The sequence below is a fragment of the Mercenaria mercenaria genome, chromosome 12, assembly GCF_021730395.1.
Source record: "Mercenaria mercenaria strain notata chromosome 12, MADL_Memer_1, whole genome shotgun sequence".
Taxonomy (NCBI): Eukaryota; Metazoa; Mollusca; class Bivalvia; order Venerida; family Veneridae; genus Mercenaria; species Mercenaria mercenaria.
The window spans coordinates 69,013,885-69,026,488 of NC_069372.1; the positions used below are offsets into that span (position 1 = coordinate 69,013,885).

Sequence of the window (12,604 nt, forward strand, 5' to 3'; positions counted from 1 at the left end):
TTCTAATGTATTTGTTGTAATTCTGAACATTTGATATAGTGGAAAGTATTACTGAGTTTCTGATTACCTCCCTTTATAGTGCAGATTGTATAAGGTCATGTACAACACTGAAAGTAGACATTTTCTAGCCGTATCATTATGCTTATCCTCTATTTGAACAGTGCTTTATCTGTGATGAACATACAAACAGTAAGGAACAATAAAAGTTTTTCTTCTTCTATTTTTTGCTCTAACAGGCCATAAAAAGGACCAAGCAGAACCATTTTAACAAATTTGAAAAAGGTCCATGCATGGATTTCAGCTGTTCATGATAATAAGTTATTTAAAGATTTGTTTTAGCTCTAGCAGCCCTTAATGGGAGAACAAATATTAGAGGTTTTCAAATGGCTTTTATAGACCAAATTTGGTGAAGATCCATCAATGGTGAATGCAAAGGTGTTTAATGGTTTTTTTTGCTATCTTTATTCCTGGCAGTTACTAAAAGGGGCCAAGTAAAACCATTTTCTCTGGTGAAGACCCATCAATTGGTTCATGAGAAGAAGGTTTTTCTATCTTTAGTTCCAGTGACACGATACGTCCAAGTGTAACCTTTTGAACTATACTGAGAGAGATGGATGCCAGATGTTACAGATTTGGTGAAGATCAATCATTTACATGATGAGGAGGTTTTTCATATCTAACTCTAGCACCTGGCCTCCCTAAAAAGAGTAAAGCAGAAATCCATCAAACAGTCCATGAAAAGAAGTTGTTTACAGGTTTGTTCTATTTTAGCACTGCCCCTAAAAGGAGACCAAGCACAACCATTTGAAAAACAAACTTGAAAAAGTATGCTATAGACCAAGTTCGGTGTAGATCCAGCATCATGTTCATGAGGTTATTGGATGCTTTTTTTTCTAATTTTAGCAATGACAGCTCTATAAAAGGGGTCAAATGGATCCACTGGAAAAACCTGAGAGAGGCCAACTGAGATTCATCAAGTAGAGGAAAAGTTGTTTAAAAGATATCTTATTCTTAGCTGTGGGGAGCCTAAAATTGGGAAAAAGCAAAATTGTTTAAACAAAACTGAGAGAGGAACATACAAGGATGCTAAAGACGAAAGTTAAATGAAGATCCATGAAGTAATTCATAAGCTGTTTAAAGATTTTTCTATTTTCTGCTCTGGTAGCCCAGTGGAACCAATTGAATGAATTAGAGACTGGTCCATGCTGCGATGTATTGTGTTGTATTGTTCAGGTAACTTCCGCCTTTTGTATAGGCGCAACCTCCGAAGAGGTAGTTTTTCCTTTTTTTTAATATATGAACTGTGCTCACTAAGTACTATTATTTACAAGTGCACACTTCGTGTATATGTACAAGTGTCTGACAGGTGCAGACTAGTTGAAGAGACAGATATTCAGATACAAGGGAATCCAGGTACCAGACCCTAACTCTTTTTTAATAGACTTCTTGGTTCTTTAATGTGCCCCGTGTGTAGCACTGATACACATAAGGATTGCCTGGGTTTCTGACCAGTACACCTCTAGTTAGGTGGGAAACACTGAAAAGCATTAAATTTTCTGAAAATTCCTGAGGCATCTGTCGGGGATCGAACCCTGGACCTCTGGATCGAAAAGTCAGCGTGCAAACCACTGAGCTAATCCGTCCACCCACAGACCAAGTTTGGAGAAGATCAAGCAAGTATTTAGAGATACACTTCTGCACAACAGTTCTGGGTTTTCACTGGGCTATCTTTCAAAGATCACATAAATTTGTACTAGTGGTCATTTTTAGGTACCTACATTTCACAGACTTTTGACAGAAAAAAATGTTGTCTGAAATATGTGAACAGGTTGTTTTAAAGAGATATATGCCCTAGACAAGTAAATTTAATACAGGGAGAGAATTCAGTAAATAAACAAGGTAAAGTTATGGTTCTTGTACACTGACTTTTCCTCTCAATTACCTCTGTTAATGTGTATAACTATACATACCGTATTTTCCCGAATTAAGGCCCCCCCTCTAATTAACGCCCCCCACCCATTTTGGAGGGGAAAAAAAGTCAACAAGAACGGGAAAAAATCACCTACCTCATTTTTATAAGTCCACATAATAAGTAATTTACAGTACTAAAGTCCAATGTATTAAAAATTAAACACACTTTTAAACAGTCCATGTACCGTAAAGCCAAAACATTTGTACTAAGTACGGTACCTAACAGAAAATTAACGGTAAATACATTTTTGATTTGTTTTTACACCACTCGCGCACACGCTTCCTGCCGACTTTAAACAAACTTGCAGCGATGTGTTTACGATCTACCCTTTTCTTCGGCAGTTTTAAGAACTTTTAATTTAAAAGCAGGCACAGCAGCGTGTCAAACCATTGTGTATTGCGCTATTAGCTACCCGCATGAACTAAGGAAAATGTTATCGGAGTACACAGCTGTTTGGGTCATGACGTAATGTGTAGTGTTCCGAGCGTGTCAAAAAGCCTGACATGGAATACACGAGGTACCGTATTTAAATGCATAAAAGACACACTGCATTAAATTGGATGCCAAATAATTACGTTTTAGGGGGATTAAACAACACAGAAACACTTTACAGCTAGTTTGAACGATGTTTTTAAGTTTTGTAAAAATTTTCATTTTTTATTTTTTTACCTCAAATAAACGCCCCCTCTTTGGAAAATGTAACGCCCCCGGGGGCGTTAATACGGGAAAATACGGTAAATCACAAAATCAAACAAAGAAAGATACTTAAGAAAGTAAACAAGCTGTGAAACTGAAACTGAATAATTTGATTAAATGCCTATTTTTATACAATGATATATTCAATGGTGTTGTACATAATAATAATAGTTATTATAACAATATTAATAATGACAATAATAATAATAACAGCCTTATTGTAACAAACAGTCATGACCGCACCCCTCCCCTTGAGGTCATTTTACCCCTATTGCCAATACCAGTGCTTAAGGGGAAATGCCACAGTTGCCTGTATGTATATACGGCAAAGCATTTCCTATGGGCAGAATTTCTTTAAACTTTGTGTACTGACGGGGAAACAAATTTAAAACAGAAATATGTATCAAAAATCATAAGTATCCAGGCTTGATCTTGAATTACCTACCCTTAATTGTAGATTTTTTCAGTATTTTCCAACTTTCAAGGGCAGATAATTTATGACTAAGGCTTGGTTCCTATGATTTGTTTTATTTCATATTTCTGTTTTTGATTTGATTCTCTGTCAGTATAAAAAAGATTAAAGAAGAAATTCCTTCTGTAAGAAATTGTTTGCCCCATGTCAATATAGAGACTGTTGCAACAGTTACCACACAGAACAGAAGCCAAAGTAACCTCCTTTACATAACACTGATAAGTGATAATCAATAATCAATAATCGGTATATGGCTGATAAGCCTGACTGTCTTATCTGAATAGAGGTGATGGCATTATTTTGTGATTACACACACTTACGTTAATAATATCATCATTTTAATATTTTCTGTAAGTTTGACATTATTTTTGTCAAGATAAAGTTTATAGTAATTTAAATTCTCTTTCCGATGATACAAAATTCATTGTAGTTTCTCTTTGTGCTTCGAAGATACATGTATAAAGCGTTTAAGTAAGGGAAATATATTTTTAGGCATAACTTTCTGTTTTGGATTGGTTTAAAATTGAAATTCATATAATTTAAATTTTTTATAATTCGATTTATAGTCTATAGACTCGTCTGCCGAATAGGAATCGGTATGTTTTTTACATAAAAAACGACTTTCATACTGCAGGAATAACACTACATAAATAACGGACCGTTACATCACTGAAAGTACAAAATTTTTGTCAAAAAGAACGCTGATCTCGATGCTTGTGACCGAAAAATACTTGGGCTAAAGATAAAAATATTTTTAGATAATATTACGTAATTTTGTGATGATCAATCGCCAGTAAACCACGGTGACTTCCGCTGCAATTAACTCTTGGGGTGTCATAAAATATTTGGAAGTCGCGGTCCTTCTGTTTTGATTAACACTTTCTGTTATGTAAGGCCATAAATTCCAAGCCATCGTAAACACAAATTGTTGTTTATGGGAACTCCGCATATATCATGTGTGACCTTCATGACCTTACACATTTAAAAATACTTAGGTGTTAAATGGTTGTTATTTTTAGAACGAGGAAAGTCCGGCAAATTGGCCAGTTGCAAGTAGTTTTCATAGTAATTTTCCATGACGTAGCATCATGCACATGTAGGAAAAAACCCCTGTGTCTTTGGTTGCAAAGTACTCGATAAATTTAAATAGTAACCACATGATCTTTTACGTAAATAGTGATGACGAAATCCCATACTTTGCATTAGTAAACATCCTGAATTCATTTCTATAGAAAAAGAATGAAAGTAAAGCGATTGATTATGAGATACGGGGATATACGTTTTTGTTCAAATGGCCGATACTCGATGATATATGTTTTTATCGGGTAATCGACAGACACAGATCAATACGTATCTGTCTGGTAATCAATAGATACGGGGATAAACGGATCGGTGTGGTAAAGGGTTAAATATGAACATCACAAAATGATACCGCAAAGTCCTGGTCTTTCCCATGGACTGAATTTCTTTAAACTTTGTATACTGACTGCAAATGAAATCTGAAACAGAAATAAAATTTAAAATACACACTTCTCTTGCCTTGATCTTGAATTATCTTCCCTTGAAAATTGGATTTTTTAGTATTTTCTGATTTTCACAGGCAGATAACTCAAGATCAAGCCTGGGTACCTATGATTTTTAATATATATTTCCATTTTAAACTTGATTCTCAGTCAGTACACAAAGTTTAAAGAAATTCTGCTTGTAGGAAAATTTTTGCCTATATACATATAGGCAACTGTCCCATTTCCCCTTAAAGCATCTGGTACGCCCAGACGAGCTGCATATAGAGGTTCAAACCCCCCGGTTAATGGTGCCATCATATACTATTTAAGAAAGAAATACTACACACTACCCTACCCATAGAGACTTACCAACAAGGGCGTTTATTAAACAAACCTTGGAAATACAGTGAAACACCGCTCGCTCGAGCATCGATGACTCGAGCACCCGGGCTCGCTCGAGCAATTCATGTGGTCCCGCCCGATTTCCTTCTATTTTCTATCTGAAATTACCATGGCTTGGTCGAGCATCGATAACTCGATCACTCGAGCATGACACCTGGTCCCTGTGTATTAATTTACTCTTTGTTGCTTCTGGCTAACTCGAGCAGAGGTGTCAAAATATTTTGCAGCTTCGGCGATCAGAATGTATCGGTTAATTTCACGTCGTGAAAATTGAGCTGTCTATTCCCCGACTATCTTAAATGTTTGTTTGTCGGTATATTTGATCTGATAATAAGATTAATTATTGATGAAAGGTTAAAGAAAAGTTTTATTGATCAAGTATTGATCAATTACTGTTTGCTTTAAAGCAAGCATGTTATTACTTATTACATCATAGATAACATTAAATTTTGTGATACTTTTTTTTAAATGTCACGGGTTTGTTATTATCATGCATCACCGTTTCCTCTGCAAATGGTACCGATGACAATTGATACAATAAATTCAATTTTTCTTCGTATGTTGGTCAATGTTTGGGTCGCTTCAAACCATGGATAACTCAAGCATTTTGCTCATCCCCTTGCGACCTCGAGCGAGCAGGGTTTTACTGTATAAATGTTAAAATGTAAAACCTTTACAAAAATTTGAGAACTATCACCTGCTGTTTTCGCATGATAAACAGTTATCAAAAAATTTAAAACAATGCCATGAAATCTCTGAAATACAGTGTCTTAAGATTTTTTTTTTTAATGTGTCAAGCGATTTACTTTTGCATAGTTCGAACGGCAGTTCTGTTAAATACAGAGGTGCTCTGCCAGTGTGACAGCTATACATGAAAGAAAGTATCTTGAACTCAATTCTTGCTTTCACCGGCAACCAATGTAAGTGATACAATGCTTGTTTAGAACTGTCAAATTTCCTCCTGTTAATGACAAGTTTTGCGCACATGTTTTGAACACATTGCATCTTACGCACCTCACAGTAAGCTACACCATACAGTATGACATAGCAATAATCCAGATGTGAAATAACTAGAGACAAAACTAAATTTTTAGTGGCTGCTTTTGGTAAGTATTTTCGGATGTTCTTAATTCGTAGGTAATTCAACATGGCAGTACGACATTTGCGATTTACATGATCTATAAAGTTCAAGGTTTCGTCAAGAAATGCACCAAGATATCTAACTGTGCTTTCACGTTTGACATCATCACCAGCAATGTTAATGGAATTTGTAAAACATTTGTTCAATTGTGTACTTATTTACAAAGCAGCTTGACAACATAAGATATATGGTGGATACGGATCCTGATATATCCATGCTACAAAATGCTAACTACTGAATTCACAAATTAGACAGACAACAATTCAGTTGATTTCTTTATAGATACCAAACTCTCCTAAAATATCATCTTAAACCATGGAGATACTGCTGCTTTCTGTGGATTCCGACTTGTTTTACATCGTTACAATTATCAGATATTGACATGAAACAAAAATTAAAAAAATGTCCATAGTAAGTATATACATGTACTACAAAATACTCACCTAAAATAGTTCAAGACCTTTTGCTCTTACACATCAATCTCGACTGTCTTCATGTATACAATTAAGCTTTAGACAACTCCTGGAAAACAGAACACATCATGAAAAGTCAGTGTCCATCTGAGATTTCCCTTCAATGCTCTTATTTTATGCATACTGCAAGTGTTTTAATATTAGCAGAGTACTTTATTAAGTAATACCTTTTAAAGAATAAACATGTATAAATATGAAGTCTGGGCAGAACTTTTTGATAAAACGGTCACGTTCAGGTCATTCCGTATTTCATTGGAAATTGGTGTTTCAGATACTGCCAATTGGTTACTTTAGCACTGCTGATACTGCTCTAATAAAAGTACACGCTAGAAAGTTGAAACTACTCAATTTAAGGAATTTTTGCTAAAATTTAGCAGTGCTAATGTAAGTAGACTTTAAAGTTTAAAACAGTATATATCACACAACTCTTAACATGTCAAAATCATGCAAATTGTTTGATTGGCTTAATTAACAGCAGACCAACCTATTGCAAAGATAATTGGGGATGATTAATTTATTAGCTTCACTATATATTTTGGACTCCGATTTCTTAGTCCTACAGCGTTCTGTACAGCGTGACATACAAATGGCGTTTAAGTAACAAAGGGGAGCAACTCCTATACTACTGGGAAAGTGGCCAGTTCAATCATAATGAGAAAACTTTATTAAGAGGAAAAAAGTTTGTAATTAAAATTATTAACAACGATTTCGTGATAAAAAAAATACAACTGCAAATATTTCATACCTCTGACCAAAGAGCTATAAAAAATAAATAGTGTATCTCCGTACATATTAGGACTATCCAATGTAATATGGACACGTCACATTTCCCGCCATCTGTCAAAATTGTATATTGAAACGGAAAGTGCAAGAAAGAACAACATCCGATGGATGAAAGAATATGTCATATTTGGTGGCATCCTAGGATTGTGTTTTTTTTCTTACGTTAAGATTTTTTCATTCTCTGTGAGCTTGAAGATGATTAGTTTCTAAGACAAGTAAGAGAAGAAAAGGCACAGATCACTGGACTCGTTTTAATTTTATAGGACATTTTCTTCACTGTTTAAGAATTTCTGAAATTTTGTAAAATTGAAAAAATGGTGGTACATTATAAAACATATGATATGCTACTATCTTAAACAAACAATTTGAATCTGTCTTTTCCCCTCCCCAGCCCCTTAGTCTGAAGCATATATGTTCCAACGTCCTCACATCCCCAGTCTCCATGATGAATAAGATCCAGGTCACCACTGAAGGTGTGGAAAAACTGCTCTATGGCCTATCCCCACATAAAGCCTCAGGACCTGATGAATTATCCCCACGCATCCTAAAAGAACTCCACCATGAAATTGCTCCTGTACTTGCCCATATATACAGGTTATCTCTCGAATCTGGCCTAGTACCCAGTGATTGGAAAAAAGCCACCGTAGCCCCCGTATTTAAAAAAGGTCCCAAGTCTAAACCTAGTAACTATCGCCCAATTTCCCTAACTTGCATTGCTTCCAAACTCCTTGAACACATTGTTGTTTCCAATCTTATGACCTATTTTGACAAGCATAAGCTACTTAGCCAGTTCCAGCACGGCTTTAGATCAGGTCACAGTTGTGAGACTCAGCTCATTAATTTCACTCAGGAACTTTACAATAACACTGAACAGGGTCAACAAACAGATGTTATTGTCATGGACTTCTCCAAGGCGTTTGACAAGGTCGATCACATTAGACTAATTTATAAACTACAAAGCCTTGGTGTCAACCCACAAATTACCAAATGGGTCAAATCTTTCCTGTCCAACCGCTCCCAGAAAGTCGCTGTTGATGGTCATTTTTCCAGTGAACTTCCTGTACTGTCTGGAGTTCCCCAGGGTCTGTTCTTGGGCCATGTCTCTTCCTGGTATATATCAATGACTTACCAGATTCCGTCAAATGTAACGCAAGAATGTTTGCAGATGACACCATAATATACCTTACCATCAACTCCATTTCAGATAGTATATCTCTGCAACAAGACCTGATTAGCTTAGAAACCTGGGAGAAGACATGGTCCATGGAGTTCAACCCGGACAAGTGTGAAGTCCTTAGAATTCTTAGAAAGAAAAATCCTGTAGTCTACCCCTACAAACTTCACAACATAGAGTTAAAAACTTGTGAGGCAGCTAAATACTTAGGCATAACCATTTCCAAAGATCTAAACTGGTCCAAACACATTGACAGTATCACTTCCAAAGCAACTTCCACTCTTCGCTTCATACAACGAAATGTCAAAACTGATAATAAAAAGGTCAAAATTGCTGCCTATAACACCTATGTCCGCCCTCAACTTGAGTACTGTTCAAGCGTCTGGCATCCTTGGCAAAAAACCCTCACTAGCAAAGTCGAAAATGTCCAAAGGTCAGCTGCTAGGTACGTCATGTATGACTACAGTTACACCAGTAGTGTTACACAAATGCTGAAAACCTTAGAATGGAATACACTCCAATATAGAAGGTTACACAATTCATTAGTAATGTTTTATAAAATAAGGACCCAGACAGTTGCAGTCGACCAATCTCATCTTATTCCAACTAGAAACCTAAATTACTTAATCCCCATGTCTCACACTCAGTACTTTTCTAACTCCTACTTCCCTAGGACCATCCGACTCTGGAACTCCCTACCAACTCATGTTAAATCTAGCCCCAGTCTCAGTATCTTTAGAGAGAGGCTGGCGGTGGTCAGTATGTAATTCTGTTGCCTCTGTCCCATTTTAACTGTAGCATACTGTCTTTTTTAGCTTTTATTCTTTTAACATTGTAACATATCAGTTCTTTAACAACTGTTTCTCTGACAGCGCCGCCCAGTGATAGTCGGAAATCGACGGTTGGGTGAAAGATGTAGATGTAGATATTCCACTAAATAATATAGGGATTTCAGGTCTTACCGGTTATTATGAATACAATGTGATATCAGAATTATATAAGCATAATGTCACTAACAAATCTCTTTCATTTTTACATGCTGACCCATTTTATTTTCAATAGTGATAAAAAAAACAAGGAAGAATATCCAACAGGGAAAGCCACGTTCAGAAAACGCAGCCTCCCCAAATACACACACGAAAAACTCTTGCACACCATACACAAACATGAACACAGAAGGACAAAACAAACAAATATACAAACATGAACACAGAAGGACAAAACAAACAAATACAGGAAACCTCAATCTGGGATGAACACAGCGTGATCTGCTGAAATAAAGCTAACTGAATATTCAGGTTAACTTTTAAAGAAATAAGATTTTTTGAGACTATAAAATATTATATATATATTTTTTAAATTAGTAAATTAAGAAATATCCTGTTACACTATAACCTAAGTCTTTTTAAGATTTAACAAGGCATAACACGTCGACTGGTAATTACAGTCATACTATAATTTTGACAAAACTATCAGAAACAGTCAATTGAAGAAACCAGTAGCATCTCCCAATGTCAGTCACCTTATACATGTAGTTACACTTTGTAATAAAAGGCAAATCCCTTCAGTGGATAACATCACTTCTTCACTAGAGTCCAAAAAAAAAAAAAAAAGAAACAACAAACCAATGCAGAAGTTTCGGACACGTACACGTTCAAAGGAAAGTAGGTATTGCGTTTCATTCATTTGGCAGTAGTAACACAAGTTGACTTCATTTATTTATTTCAGCATACATGAGTTGTACATAAAAATGACACCTTTAAGAGTGACTTATGTTTGAAAAATTATTACAAGAACATTAGTGCAATGTATACACATAATCATAACACAAGTACGTTACATTTTCTTTTATGGTCAATGTTCGACCGGTCTCAGTGTCACATAATACAGGATTTTATCACATTGTCATAGTGTTCTATTGTGTACCCTCTGTCCGAACACAATTTTGGGTCTGGTTTTATAGTTAAGATGCCACCTCACCGAGTACCTTTGTACTGATAACATGTAGATATTTACAGGTTCAATAACCTCCTGGTGGCAGGCTACAGAAAATCCGTTAGAATCAGTCCCATACACTGTTTTTTCTTTGTTAGTTTTTTTTCCTTCATAAGTAAAACTGCTGACCCAGTGTTCTTGAAAACTACGTCAAAACAGTTTCCAAAATCCAGATGTCCCCATTAACCATTTAATTCCAAATGCTGCTGTGAATATCACACGTAAATCATTTGCGAAGAAACATTCCTGGCACTGTGGACGAAATTCCTCGTTGATCTCTGCAGAAATAATGTGGCTATAGGGTTTACTTCCAAAATAATAATAGATTTATAGATTTTATGGTAAAAACTTCTGAAAAACGATGCAGTAAATGTTGCTGTTGCGGGACACTGTCGTCAGCAGCGTAAACGTTGCATCAACGCTTATTGTTACAAGTCAAACAGTTCTTCTGTGCAAGGGACAATATTTGTTCAAGAAATTAAGTAATGAAGAATTTGAAGAATGTACTTTCGGACATCATATTTTGTAATTTGAGAAGTTGTTATGAAAAAAAAGTGTGATAGGAAAATTATCAGGGAAATAAGTTTTAGTGGGGGAGGACTGTGGTAAGCAGTTTTTAAATCCCTTCTGGACTGAACTGTTTTGATTTCTGTCTTCTGGTCTATTTTCTCGGCGCCTTCAGGGTGCTACTCCTGATGCTAAGGCATTGAATACATACAAGTACGTTTTTTATTCTTAAGGTTTGCTTTTTATATGATTATACAGGAGCATTTTTGTGTTTTACATGCCATGCCTTTTGTTTCCATTGAGTGTGTTAGAGATTCACCTGGCAGTGATTACTTTTATTTACACTGTCCCGTGACTTCGGAGCATGGTAGGGGTAAGAATGAGGTTGAGTGCGCACCATAAACTGGTGTGTTAAAAGTTACTTCAACGTGTTGTGGGTTTCATTTTGGGTAGTCTGTGTTTTTGGAATGTGGCATTCTCTGTTTGATATTTATCCTTGCTTTGAAGTCGGTGACAGTGGGGCATGAGGGGTATTGCACTTTCCACTACCTCTCATAAACAGGCTGAATCAAACCGAGTCTGCTATTATTTTGCTTGGTTGCAATGTGTACTTACAAAGGATTATCTTACAGATTTTATTTACTATCACAACACCCATGTTTAAGTGCCGTTTGGCGGCCGTAAAAAGTCTCCCCGTACTTGGATTCAGAGTTGTTATATTTTCTGGTCCTTTGGGATTATGGAGTCCACTTAATGTTCACTTACCTCTCATGAACAGCCTCAATCAAACGAAATGCACTTGAAGCTATATCAATAAATATATGCAATATCACATCCCACCCACTAAAAATACTATAAAAGAGATCTAACAGGGACATATTTTTTTACTGATTGAGCTTCAAACACCGGTGATCAAACCGAGTCTTTTATTATTTTGCTTGATTTCATTCTATGCTTCCAAAGGATCTTCTTATAGATTGTAAATTTTACCTTGTACAAGTCCAACTTAAAATATTGCGGATGGTGTATGAAGCATAATAAAAATGGCTATTTAAAAATATTTTAGCATTAATCAGTACCCTTAATGAATAATATTATGGCAAGTCTTATTATAGGTTTAAAAAATGTAAAAAGTTTCACAATCTGTCCTTATTTGAAATTAGTAGTTAGAAATACTTACAAGTTATTCGTATTAAAATTGAAATTCTGTGAACGAGATCAGCTGAAAACTTCAGCTAGGGGAAAAAAGAGAAGGATGTTGCGCTAATATAATTACCACCATCTACAAGTAAACTACCCAATAGGGGACCTCCTTGGCCGAGTGGTTAAGGTCACTGACTTCGAATCACTTGCCCCTCATCGATGTGGGTTCGAGTCTCACTCAGAACATTGAATTCTTTATGCGAGGAAGCCATCCAGCTGGCTTATGGAAGGTCGGTGCCCACTCGTGATGAAATAATGCACGGAGGGGCACCTGGGGTCTT

The 12,604-nt window shown here is 36.0% G+C and overlaps 1 protein-coding gene across 2 annotated transcripts in view; it reads right to left on the reverse strand.

Moving 5' to 3' along the window:
- LOC123533706 (uncharacterized) overlaps positions 1–7,425 on the reverse strand; it is a 363,176-nt gene extending 355,751 nt beyond the window's left edge. The window contains exons 1-2 of one of the 2 annotated variants that reach the window (XM_053520291.1): positions 7,407–7,425; positions 6,632–6,710 (exon numbers count right to left, since the gene is read on the reverse strand). The gene's annotated coding sequence lies outside the window, so the exon portion shown is untranslated. Of the gene's footprint in view, positions 1–6,631; positions 6,711–7,145; positions 7,239–7,406 lie in introns of those variants that run through there. The other variant, XM_053520290.1, reaches the window with a different exon arrangement.
- Positions 7,426–12,604: the final 5,179 nt, after the last annotated feature.